This window comes from Panthera pardus, unplaced genomic scaffold (genome assembly GCF_024362965.1).
Source record: "Panthera pardus isolate Hobbes unplaced genomic scaffold, ASM2436296v1 HiC_scaffold_14, whole genome shotgun sequence".
NCBI classification, from domain to species: Eukaryota; Metazoa; Chordata; class Mammalia; order Carnivora; family Felidae; genus Panthera; species Panthera pardus.
The window spans coordinates 2740765-2752974 of NW_026526699.1; the positions used below are offsets into that span (position 1 = coordinate 2740765).

Genomic DNA, 12210 nt, shown 5'->3' on the forward strand with positions numbered 1-12210 from the left:
GATTCTTGGAGGTGGTGATGCCACAGATGAGGCGTGATGGACGGGCCGGGGCTGTGAGGTCCTGCCTCACCCCCTGCACCTGCCTCACTTGGAATCGCCTTGCGCCACCCAAGCCAAGGTTCACGTTACTCTTCCTGAATCCCACTCTCTGCGGTGAATCCTTCCCTCGCTGCTGTGTTTACTTTATGGCATCATTGTTCTCTTCTAATATCCCTTAAACGTGGAGCCGTAAACCTTTTGCCTCGCGCTGGTTTGCCGATTGCCCTGTCTGCTGAGTCATTTGTCTCGGACCGTGTTGGTGTGTGCATGTGTTTTATAGATCCAGTCGGGGTGGGGAGGCTTCTGAATCACTGGGGAAAGTGGCCATCCATCGTGGGCAGAGATAATTCCCGGTGGTTCTCAACCTCTGCTGTCTCTGAGAATCACCTGGGGAGATGTTAAATTTCCAAAGGTCCAGACGGCAGCCCGTGCAGTTAAATCAGAATCTCTGAGTGCACGATCCAGCATCAGCACTGTTTAATCTGCCCCAGTGATGCCAGGAGCCACTAAGTTTGGAAGTCACTGGGTCAGAATGTCCGGTGAAGATACGACACTCCTGATGTCTGGGACTCATCCCCCCAGGTCTGAGGCGGATTCCTGGCATTGGTCAGATCTCCCCTGCAGCCTTGCTTGAGGGGTGCAGTTCTGGACTCAACCTCAGGTGTGCTAGAGCCTTAGGAGGACAAGGCTCCGATATGTCCGACGCTTTTCACACCCCTGGCTGCCCATCGTGGTGGCTTGACTGAAAGTGATTCTCTCCTGGAAGTATTAAGCTGTCGGCCAGAGCCAGGGTTACCATCTCAGCCTGCTGGTTTTGAGCAAACCTGTGACCAGGTAGGGATTAAAGCCCTGACTTCGGACTCAATAGTACCATGCACGGACCACCTGGGCACATGAGCAGCAGTTGCATTCTTGGCTACACACCGGTTGGAACATGCCTGCCAAAGCCCAGCTGAATTCAGTAGGAAAAAAATCATGATGGCGGCACAAGGTGGTGATCTCCCCGCGATCCCAGCAAATGCAGCAACGCTTCCTTCTGTTCCTGCTCTGCGTTCAGCAGCATCCGACAAAGTTGAGTGGCTTTAACCGTGTGACTCAGTTTCCCCTGCAGGCTTTATGATTGTGACAAGATTTCCTGAGTCCAGCCAGGCAGTGTGAAAGCTAGAGATATCTATAAGGATCCACCAGTGAAGCATTTTCGCTTTCAGTGTGGCACCAAACACTGAAGGGAACACGGCCATGAGGCGAGTTACCTGTTGAAAGTGGGAGTTGACTGCACCTTGATGGGCCTCGTGCTAAGCACGCATGACACCCAGAGGCAGAGCTCACACGGTGTCTCCCGCAGGTACTCAGGGCTGTGTGTGGAGCAGCCCCAAGGCCCTGCCCTCCTGGAGCTTTATATTCTGGTGTGGTCAAACAGGCAAGAGATGTGTAGAGAAAAATGATTTCTGGGAATGCCCAGGGCAATGTTGTAGAATACCAAGATGAGTGGTTTCAAAGGCTTTCCCTAACGCTGGCTTCCATCATGGCGGCTTGAGTGAAGTTGACAGGGGTGGAGGTGGAAGGAAGTGGCTGGGTGTGCAGGACTCATTGGAGCTGGTGCTCCCAGGATGCTCTGCTGGATGGGACACGGGGGTGGACTAAAGGATGAATCACGATCCCTGAGGCTCTGCCCAGAGCAACCAGGTGGCACCATGTACTATTTGGAGCGCTGGAAGAGGAGAGCTTCAAGGCGGGGATAGCAAGAGTTCTGTTTGGGACCCAGGGAGTTGGACACACCCCATTGGAAAGGTCGGGCAGGCAGGGGAACATCTGAGTCGGGAGCTCATGGGAGAGGTCAGAGCCAGAGACATCAGTCTGCAAATGAGCAGAACCCAGATATCTCAGGACTGGATGAGATAACTTCCAATGGTTCGGCCTTCCGCGGTCACATGGGGCCACCGACACCTGACAACAGAGTTGCTTCGCCCACACTTCTCTGCATTTCAAATGGGTGAGAGTTAGATCGGTGTCCACAGTTTCGTTCACAGAGCCTCCTGTACGGGACGGCGTAGAATCATTTTCATTTTCGTCAAGCACGCCTGGCACCCATCTGTGTTTCTCGGAGGACTGCCCCGCCAGCCACGCACAGCTGTGAATCCTGGAATCCTAGGCCTGGATAACCAGAAGAGATGGGGTTAGAAAGACTCCGGCTGGGGGAGTAGCCAAGAATACTGATTTTGTTCCTCCTAAAGGTGGCATTCCCGCCCCCACCCCCCAGAAAGGGAAGCAGAGATCTAAGAAACATTTCCACGGCCAGTAGTACATCATGGGGGTGAAGTCAATGCAGGGATGGCTGTGGTCATTGAAAAAACCCAGACTCCTCTTTCCTTGCCTCCCAGAACAATCTTAATTGCATCCCCCCGCAATTCCCAATTAGTGTGGGCTCAAGACATGCAAACTCATTTTTTGCATTAGCCTAAGAAAAACGTAATTAAGAAGTTGTCTGGTGGAAAAAAAGAAAAAGCCCATAATGTATTCCAGGGCCAGACTGCAGATGACTTTTGGACTTCACATGATTTGGGATTAGCCACGCCACTGGATGTTCATTAGCATAGATAACCGAGACGTGGCTCCAAGCCCCACCAATAAGTCTCTCCAAAATCCCTATGGCTCACAGGTCAAAAAAGGACTCGGAACTACTTACCATCCCTCTGGAGGGTTGGGGTTCTAAGCAAGACCAGCTTTCAGGTGCCCACTGAGTCAAATGAAGTCTGCAGCGGCCCTTTGATGTTTATTAATTTTGTATGACCTTTCCGTACCGATTGAATTAATTCCTTAGTTTCACGTACCATAAAACCAATAGGCTTCTTCCAGCCTACGGAAAATTCTGTTGCCTTTGACAATTTGACATGCATTTTTCTGTAGTGATAGAGAAAGGGGCTGACAGCTCGTTTAGTTAAAGGCTACAGGCAAAAACTCCCCCAGTTTCAAAGAGCAAATACTTTATGATATCAAGAGAACTCTATCAACAGACATAAATTAAATATTCATGCCGAGCTTCACAGAATTGCTGTTTGGAACCAAGGCTGAAGCGAAGATTCTCGTAAGAACCATCAATGACAGTCTCAGTCGTCAATCACGGATATATGTTGAGGGTACTCAACGGCATCTTGTAATTCTGTCAGGCTTTTCTCATCAGGGAGAGCAGTGAGCCCCTGGATGTATCATTTCCGACACACGGTATCCTGCTTTAACAAGAAAGTTACAAAAGTTCTAAACGAAGCCACATCCTTACCCCTGTGTCCTTAATGTGTCCTGCTTGTTTTCAGTTTGGCTGTTGGGATCGGGCGAAGTTTGCGTCCTGGACTGCTGGATCACACACGTGTTGGCAGTCCAGAAGCATCTATACGAGGCGTCCCAGACTCAGCCTCCTGCGGCCAGCCGTGTGGCACACAGGAGATGGGAACTTTGGTGGAAGGGAGGGGAGTCACTACTTGGAGCTTGCAGAATGATACCCCAGAGTTGTCCGTTCTGATTACTCGAGACAAACCAGAAATCCAGATTTTCGCATATCTCCCAATTTTTAAATGTTGTGAACAGTTGAAAAGGATTAAATCTGTGCAATTCAAGCAGAGCCCTCCGTGAGCTGGATTCAGCTTGACACAACCCTAATTTACGGACTGTGATTTGAACGGCATCGGGAGAATTGAGTTGTGCAAAATGGAAGACTTAAAGTTCTTCAATGCCTTAAGGGACGTCACCCAGCCGTACGAGGAGGGACGCGTGAACACACGCTGCGGCGTGGATGAAGCGTGAGGGCGTGATGCCTCCTGAAAGCAGCCGGTCACGGGAGACCATGTGTCGCATGAATCACCTCCTGGGAAGTGTCCACAACTGGGAAATTCATGGAGACACGAAGTAGATTGGCCATGGCTGACGGCCAGAGCCAGGCAGGTGGACGGGAGGGGACAATAGCCACAGGGCACCGGGCTTCTTTTCAAGATGATAAAAATGGTCTCAAATAGACTGTGGTGATGGTCGCACACATCTCTGAATATATTGAAAAGTAACGAATTGCACACTCTCATGGGTGACTCATGTGGGATGTGAATTGTATCTCAATAAAGCTGTCAAGAAGAATAACGACACGAACGGCTCCCAAAACCCGCTCTTCCTCCCTCGAGCAGGGAGCTGAAATTTTCAGCACCCAAAACCGATCCCACCAAGTCTGGGATTCGCACCACCACCCACCCTGGCTCACTGGAAGCATCCCCCCTAAAACTCAATTCAAAAGTTAAACTTATGTCCTGTTTCCAGAAAATTTAGGCCGATGGTAGTGTGCATTTTGACTTAGCCTCCCTTCCTGCCGAGAAGGTCTTAGACACTCTGTCCACACGTCCTGTTGCCAGTGTTGCCGAGGATTAAAAAGGAACATCGAGACGAAAACCCATCATTTTGTACGCTTTCTCCAGGGCCAGGGATGTCCGTCCATTCCCGGGCTCACGTACAAAGTCAGGCATATACTGTAGTTTCCCCGTCTTTCTTGGAAATGCCACTTTGAAAGCACTAATCTCACGGATAAAATTGGCTTAAAGTCTTAAATTCGTTAATATGCCTTTGTCTTACTGATCAGGAGGAGGCTAGACAGCCTATTCGGTGGGGACGAAGGGTTAATCTGTGCCCCTCTCCTTAATACAATACAAGGACGGAACACATGGGGCTTATGCACGTCCTAAAGTGCTTTCTGAGACTCCCAATTGACTCCTTTTTTTCTTTTCTTTTTTTAATGCAGAGTCTGTTTGCCTAGCATCCCGAAAGAGGCTTGCGTTATTTTTGTCCCTTAGAGTCTCCTGCAGCAGTGAATGTCATAAATAGAAATCTCTATTTGACCACATCCTTGAGGATGTCAAGAATGCTTGGCCAATTGGCTTAGCAGCTTACTGAGTTTGAACAGTGGCAGGAACCTGGCCCGAGGGTCTCCCCACGGTGACGTCCTCCTCCTCAGGGGATTTTGGTAATGCCGTCTAATCAGCTTAAGGAGCTAATTAAACAGCTGTCACTTAGCTCCTTAATTCTGAAACTTGATGCTAAATATGATTTGAAATTAGTTATGCAAAACTGAGCAGTGCTTTTATGAGACCAGATTTCTTCAGGTGGCACAGGATAAAAGGGGGCCGCGTTCCCAGACAGCAGGGGTCGCGGGGTGACCGGGAGAAGTGAACCAGGGTCCTGGGAAAACACTGGCCCTGCTGGTGGGTGCGGGCAGGCAAGCAAGAGTTTAAAAATCTCACCCTTTTTACCCACAAGGGATCTCATGGTTAGGGGCGATTCATTATCCACCAGGAGAGAAGTCACCAGTTGGAGCCCATACGGAGGTCAACACGCCGTGTAAATGTATGTTGTCCCGGCTTCTTGGTGTTTTTTACAAAACGTGAGCCCAATGTGAAATTCAGGAGATTTCACATAGAAATATCGATTCTCAGCCTCTCTCAAAAAAAATCAGGAAATGTGCAAAACCTGAGTTTGCAAAACACAGCCTCTAAGCCTCAAAACCTCCATTTTTCCTTCCGTGTTCAGACACTTGAATGCTCCTTGCTTGGGCTCCAGGTGAGCGGCTGGCTCATGCTTGGGGCACCTGCGGCTGAAAAATACGCCTTTAATTCTGAAGTTCCTGTCAGTGCTGTAAGAGGCGCATGCTGTGGGCCGCTGGGTCCCTGCCTGTCCCCACGGTCTCGCTCCAGGACAGGGCCAGCGCTCACGGGCGTGCAGTTGGGTTGTGTCTCCCCGCCTCCCCTCCCCTTCGCTCACCCCCTGCTTCCCTCCCTCTCTCAGTCTCTCTCTCACTTTTTCCTTCTGCCAAGAACATCCTGAATTAATATAAGTCACCGCATGTCTTATGATACTGCTAATAATAGCCAACCTATTGAAAAATTGGCGATGCCAAGCACCGTTTGAACACTTGGCATGCGTTAGCGTACCCGTCCCTCACGAGAACTCACCAAGGTAGATGCTACTTGGAACCCCACTTTCCAGGTGAGAAAAACGAGGTGCACAGTGCCTACGTGACCCGCACATGAGCAGGCTTTCCCAGATGCCATTGAGATCTTCTTGAAAGACGGGAAGGTTGGCCCGAGGGGGTACGTGACTTGGCCGAGATCGCCCAGCCGTGCCAAGGGAGGGCTCACGCTATTCAGCCTGGGCTCCCCTTCCCGGCTCCTGCTCTCAGGCTGCTAGGCACGGCGGGAAGAAATCCTGAGGCCACGTCGAGTGACCATCATGACGATGCTAACACGTGCTTTTCTTACCACCTGCCAGTCACCGTTCGGAGTGCCTCTCACATACTCGGTCCTCACTTCCAGCCAATAACATGGAAATGTTCACAGTCCCCATTGAACACATGAGGAAACTGAGGCACGGTGCAGTCCCTACCTAGGTTGTCTACAGTCCTGGAGCTAGTAGGTATAGAAAGTAGGGTTCAAAGTCACGCTGTCTGGCCCCATAACCAGGCTCTACTGCCTCCATATATAATTTTTCTTATGTAATGTCGATAATAAACTGTAGACACTAACACTGATCATTTCCACCTGGAGGGATTAAGAAAGATGTAGCATTTGAGTTGGGCCTAGAACTTACTATCTTGGGATCATTTTTTTTTAAGTTTATTTATTTTTGACAGAGAGAGAGAGAGAGAGAGAGAGAGACAGAGCATGAGCGGGGGAGGGGCAGAGAGAGAGGGAGACACAGAATCCGAAGGGGGCTCCGGGCTCCGAGCCATCAGCACAGAGCCCGACGCGGGGCTCGAACTCACGGACCGTGAGATCATGACCTCAGCCGAAGTCGGATGCTTAACCGACTAAGCCACCCAGGTGCCCCTCGATTATAATTTTTTTTTTAATTTTTTTAATGTTTATTCCTTTTTTGATAGAGTGTGAGTGGGGGAGGGGCAGAGAGAGAGGGAGACACAGAATCCGAAAGAGGCTCCGGGCTCCGAGACGTCAGCACAGAGCCCGACGCGGGGCTCGAGCCCACAAACCGTGAGATCGTGACCTGGGCCGAAGTCAGACGCCTAACCGAGTGAGCCACCCAGGTGCCCCTCTTAGGATCACTTTTAATAGGAAACTCCTCTGGTGTAAAAAAATACGATTTTAAACGTTGATTTATATTTGGTTTTCAAGAGTACATCGACCACATACAGCCTGCCGGCTCTGCCGGCTCTGGTCACACAAAGCCCTGTAATTGCCACCAACAGGAAGAAAATTGAGGATTTCCCTCCTGCTTCTGTGCTTTGAAAACCTCCCCCACCCTTTGGTGCGTTCCGTTTATTAAAACAAGCAAAGGCAAGGCAGAAGAAGAGGCGACCAGGAACGCATGGACACAGAAATAACAGGACACAGGACAGAGTCCCTGGCACGGTTCACTCCTGCAGCACGTTCTCGAGGCCGCCCGCCCCCCACCGCTTCCCAGGGGACGTTTGGAGAAGCCTGCAGACGTCTCTTGTTGCCACGGCTGGAAGAGGCCGTTCCTGGCATCCAGTGGGTTGAGTGCAGGGATGCTGCTAAACATACGAAGTGCACACGATAGCCTGAAAACAGGGAATTATCTGGCCCAGAACAGCAGTAGCCTGGAGGCTGGAAAACGGCCCCACCGTGTGTGAGCATCGGAGGCCCGTTTCCAGATTCCAGTTTCTGGACTCAACCTTCGTATAAAGCATGGAAGGCTGTGTGGTAGTTGGGGGCACGGTGGGGGCGTTGTCAGCCCTGGGAAGAAGGAAGTGTCGGCTGGAAATGAGAGGATGTTGGGAGGCCGCGGTGGTAGGAAGAGTGGGCGGGAGTTGGAACCAGGCTCATACTGTCATTTCCTACGGTGCGTGGGGGTCTCCGTGGCTGTGTGAGGAGACGCCAGTGGTCATGCAGCAGTGGCCACTTATGCTCTCGTTAGGGTTCTAGGAGTTGATGGGACTCGGTGAGGCGGCTTCCGCTCGGGCAGGGAGTCCTCTGGAAGGCTTCCTTGTGGTCATGTCTGTGGGGTGGGCAATGGGTCACAGCCATGGCCATGGACCAGACCACCTCCGCTGGCCCCTCCTGTGCACCTGGGCCTCCACACACCTTGGCGGCCGAGTTCCACGAGCGAGCATCATCGGAGAAAACACAGTGGCTCCGTGGCCAAGCCTCACAAGTAGCACAACCTTACCTGCACGGCATGTCGACCACACGTGTGAGTCATAGAGGCCAGCCCGTACTGAAGGCCAGGGCACCCTGTGTCCGCCACCACCCAGGAGGAGTGTCACCGCCTCTGCAGACACAACCCCTCAGGAATCGACACAGCATCTCTTTAATTTTTTTGTTTAACGTTGATTCATTTTTGAGACAGAGCTGAGTAGGGGAGAGGCAGAGAGAGAAGGAGACACAGAATCCAAAAGGTTCAGGCTCTAAGCTGTCAGCACAGAGCCCGACGCAGGGCTCAAACCCACGAGCCGCGAGATCATAACCTGAGCCGAAGTTGGACGCTTAACTGACTGAGCCACCCAGGCGCCTACAACACGTTGTGTCTTGATTAGAGGTGTGTTTGCTTCAGGTTAGAAATAAAGCCCATGGAAGAACCAAAACAGGAATCTACTTGTGGTGGTTGAGAAAACAGAGAGACGAGGTTTCACCTGTCGTGCCAGAAAATCGGCAGATGATGGCTGAGCCCGCCGTACCAAGAAAGTGTAACGTAGCGTGTTGTTTAGACAGATGAAAACGCCTCGGTAACAGTTAGGAGTCCAAAGTGGTGGCCGGAGGGGAACGAAATAGTGGGAAGGAATGGAGATAAGGATGGCCTTTGGTGGCATTTTATGGTAAACCCTTCCACAAGTGGAGCATTTCAACCATGAGGTGGTGTGTTTTCATTCACATAGAGAAGAAGCACCATGCACCTGACTTGCTTCAGCGGCTTCCGGAAGACGGCCCGGCCAGCGAGAGGCGCGCGCTGCCATCAGCCCCGTGTGGGCTCTGCTGTGTGGCATCTTTGCCGCTTCCCCACGGGCGGGATGATAATTGCATTTTACCTGCTACGGCTGCTGGAACGTGGTAATTCTCCATACTGTGCCACAACCATTAAACTGAGGCGCTGATGTCACATTAAACTGAGGGCAGAGAGAGAAGGAGACACAGAATCCAAAAGGTTCAGGCTCTAAGCTGTCAGCAGCTTTTAAAAACAGAGGGGTTCATAAATGTGTTTGCATCGCAGGCCAAATTGACGGATGCACCCCACTTGTTAAAAGAAGCACACAGGTGCCCCCTTTGGCAACAGGTCTGCTAAAATTGGAGCGACACAGAGAAAATCAGCATGGCCCTTTGCAAGGATGACGCGCAAATTTCTGAAGCATTCCGTGTTTTATTTTTCAAAAATTTTTTTAACATTTATTCAGTTTTGAGAGACAGAGAGAGACAGAGCGTGAGTGGGGAAGACGCAGAGAGAAAGAGGGAGACACAGAATCTGAAACAGGCTCCAGGCTCTGAGCCATTAGCACAGAGCCCGACGCGGGGCTCGAACTCACGAACTGCGAGATCATGACCTGAGGCAAAGTTGGACGCTCAACCGACTGAGCCACCCAGGTGCCCCAGGCATTCTGTATTTTTTTTTTTTTAAAGACATGGGAGGAGGGCACTTGTTGGGATGAGCACTGGGTATTGTATGGAACCCAATTGGACAATAAATTATATTTAAAAATTAAAAAATATAAGCTAAAAGAAGCATGCAAGTTACTTATCGCGATGCAGCATTATTGCTAGTGAAATGTAGTATTTCGATGCTCACGTACTAGCTCTTTTGTTTCATGTGGTATGAATGGCAGACTGCAGCCCATCGTCTAGTAAGTGTATGTTATTTATGCGGGCATAGGTCATGGGGGCTGGAATAACAGAGCTTGACCAAACCATCAAAAAACAAGGACAGGGTGATGAGTCATTCTTCTGTTCATTGGGTTATTGATCTTTGTGGGGAAATGCATCGAAAAAGACTTAGGAAAATAACCACAGTTAAGAAATCACACTGGGGAAGAACACAGCTGCAGAAGGGTCTGGTCTCCGCACTGAGTTGGGCCGGGTCTGTCCGAGCTCACGACAACAGAAATCAGGAGACAGTGGGCCAGCCGCCCAGCATGTGGAGGCAAGGTTAGCTTTTCATACCTGAGCAATCTGTTTCGGCTTGGGGCAGAGTTCAGAGTGTTCATGAATATTTTTATTTTTGGAAACTGGAGTTGGGAAGTGTCGTGTGTTAGTTAGGATAGATTAGGTGTTATCCGGTAGCCAGTGGCCCCAAAAGTCTTTGTTGCCTGAAGACGAGGAAAGCATATTCATTACTCTTGCTTCCTGTCCTGCGTGGGTCAGTAGAAAGCTCTTCTCCGCACGGTGACTGGGGTAACCAGGCTAACAGGCTCTCCCATCTCATGGCGGCCCCATCTGGAACATGGCAGCTCCATCTGGAACATGGCGGCCTCCTCAGTCACCAGGGCAGCGGATGAGAAAGGTCGTAATTGTGCATGAAAGCTTTATTGCCCCAACCCAAGAAGTAAGACAACACTTCCCTCCCGTTTTGGGAGCTATGAGTGTCGTGTGGCTCTAACTGCAAGGGACCTGGAAAATACAGGGGGACAAGTGGCATGCCTCCTGAGCCTTCCTTTTTCTGTCTTACACTGAAATCCGATCATGTGACATAACCATCAGCATCCAGACTGACTGACCAGGTATGTCTTCCGATCAGTCACGACTCATGCCCTACTGTGTGTTTTAGGGTTTTCCCCCCATATTTCAAATATCACCTTTACGTATGATATAATTTAGCAGGAGGAAGAAAATCACTTTTATACCAGATATGAACATCTGTCTTTAACTGCAGAGTATATTGTTTTATTTTTTTTAATATTAAAATTTTCTCTAAGTTTATACAAATTTTTGCAAAATTACAGAGATTGATTTATTTTTTTAATATTTTATTGTTAAGTTGGCTAATGTAAACTGAATTCTTACGCCCCTTACGTATTATTCTTACGTATCTTACGCCCCTCTGACATCTGACGTCCTAGAATTCAGTCTCTTGTGGACAAAGAATCATAAGGTCATACTTCTCTGTGTTGTTGGAGGTGGGGTCTAGAGCCAAGGGTAAATGATGCCAATATAATAACATTTTAGGGGCTCTTAGAGGGCTGAAAAAGAAAACCAAAGCAGGAGGCATCACAATCCCAGACTTCAAGCTATATCACAAAGCTGTAATCACCAAGACAGTATGGTACTGGCACAAAAACAAACACTCAGATCAATGGAGCAGAATAGAAAACCCTGAAACAGACCCACAGACGTATGGCCAACTAGTCTTTGACAAAGCAGGACAGAATATCCAATGGAGAAAAGATAGTCTCTTCAGCAAATGGTGTTGGGAAAACTGGACAGTGACACGCAGAAGAACGAACCTGAACCAGTTTCTTACATCTTACACAAAAATAAACTCAAATTAGATAAAAGACCTAAACATAAGACGTGAAGCCATCAAAATCCTAGAGGAGAAAACAGGCACCAACCTTTTTGACCTCGGCCGCAGCAGCTTCTTACTAGACACGTCTCCGCAGGCAAGGGAAACCAAAGCAAAAATGAACTACTGGGACCACATCAAAATAAAAAGCTTCTGCACAGCGAAGGAAACAATCAACAAAACTAAAAGGCAACCGATGGAATGGAAGAAGATGTTTGCAAATGACATATCGGATAAAGGGTTAGTATCCACAATGTATTAAGAACTTATCAAACTCAGCTCCCAAAAAAAACAAATAATCCAATGAAGAAATGGGCAAAAGGCGTGAATAGACACTTCTCCAAAGAAGACATCCAGATGGCCAACAGACACACGAAAAAATGCTCAACATCACTCATCATCAGGGAAACACAAATCAAAACCACAATGAGATACCATCTCACACCTGTCAGAATGGCTCACATTAACAACTCAGACAACAACAGATGTTGGTGAGGATGCGCAGAGAGGATCTCTTTTGCATTGTTGGTGGGAATGCAAACTGGTGCAGCCCCTCTGGAAAACAGTATGGACGTCCCTCAAAAAGTTAAAACTAGAACTACCCTGCGACCCAGAAGTTGCACTACTAGGTATTTATCCAAGGGATACAGGGGTGCTGTTTCGAAGGGGCACACGCACCCC

At 49.3% G+C, this 12210-nt stretch overlaps 1 protein-coding gene and 1 pseudogene across 3 annotated transcripts in view; both read left to right on the forward strand.

The window, feature by feature from the left end:
* TMEM132D (transmembrane protein 132D) overlaps nucleotides 1–12210 on the forward strand; it is a 557920-nt gene that overhangs the window by 453183 nt on the left and 92527 nt on the right. The gene's annotated exons all lie outside the window — the stretch shown is intronic.
* On the forward strand, nucleotides 9301–9399 carry LOC128776914 (U6 spliceosomal RNA; annotated as a pseudogene).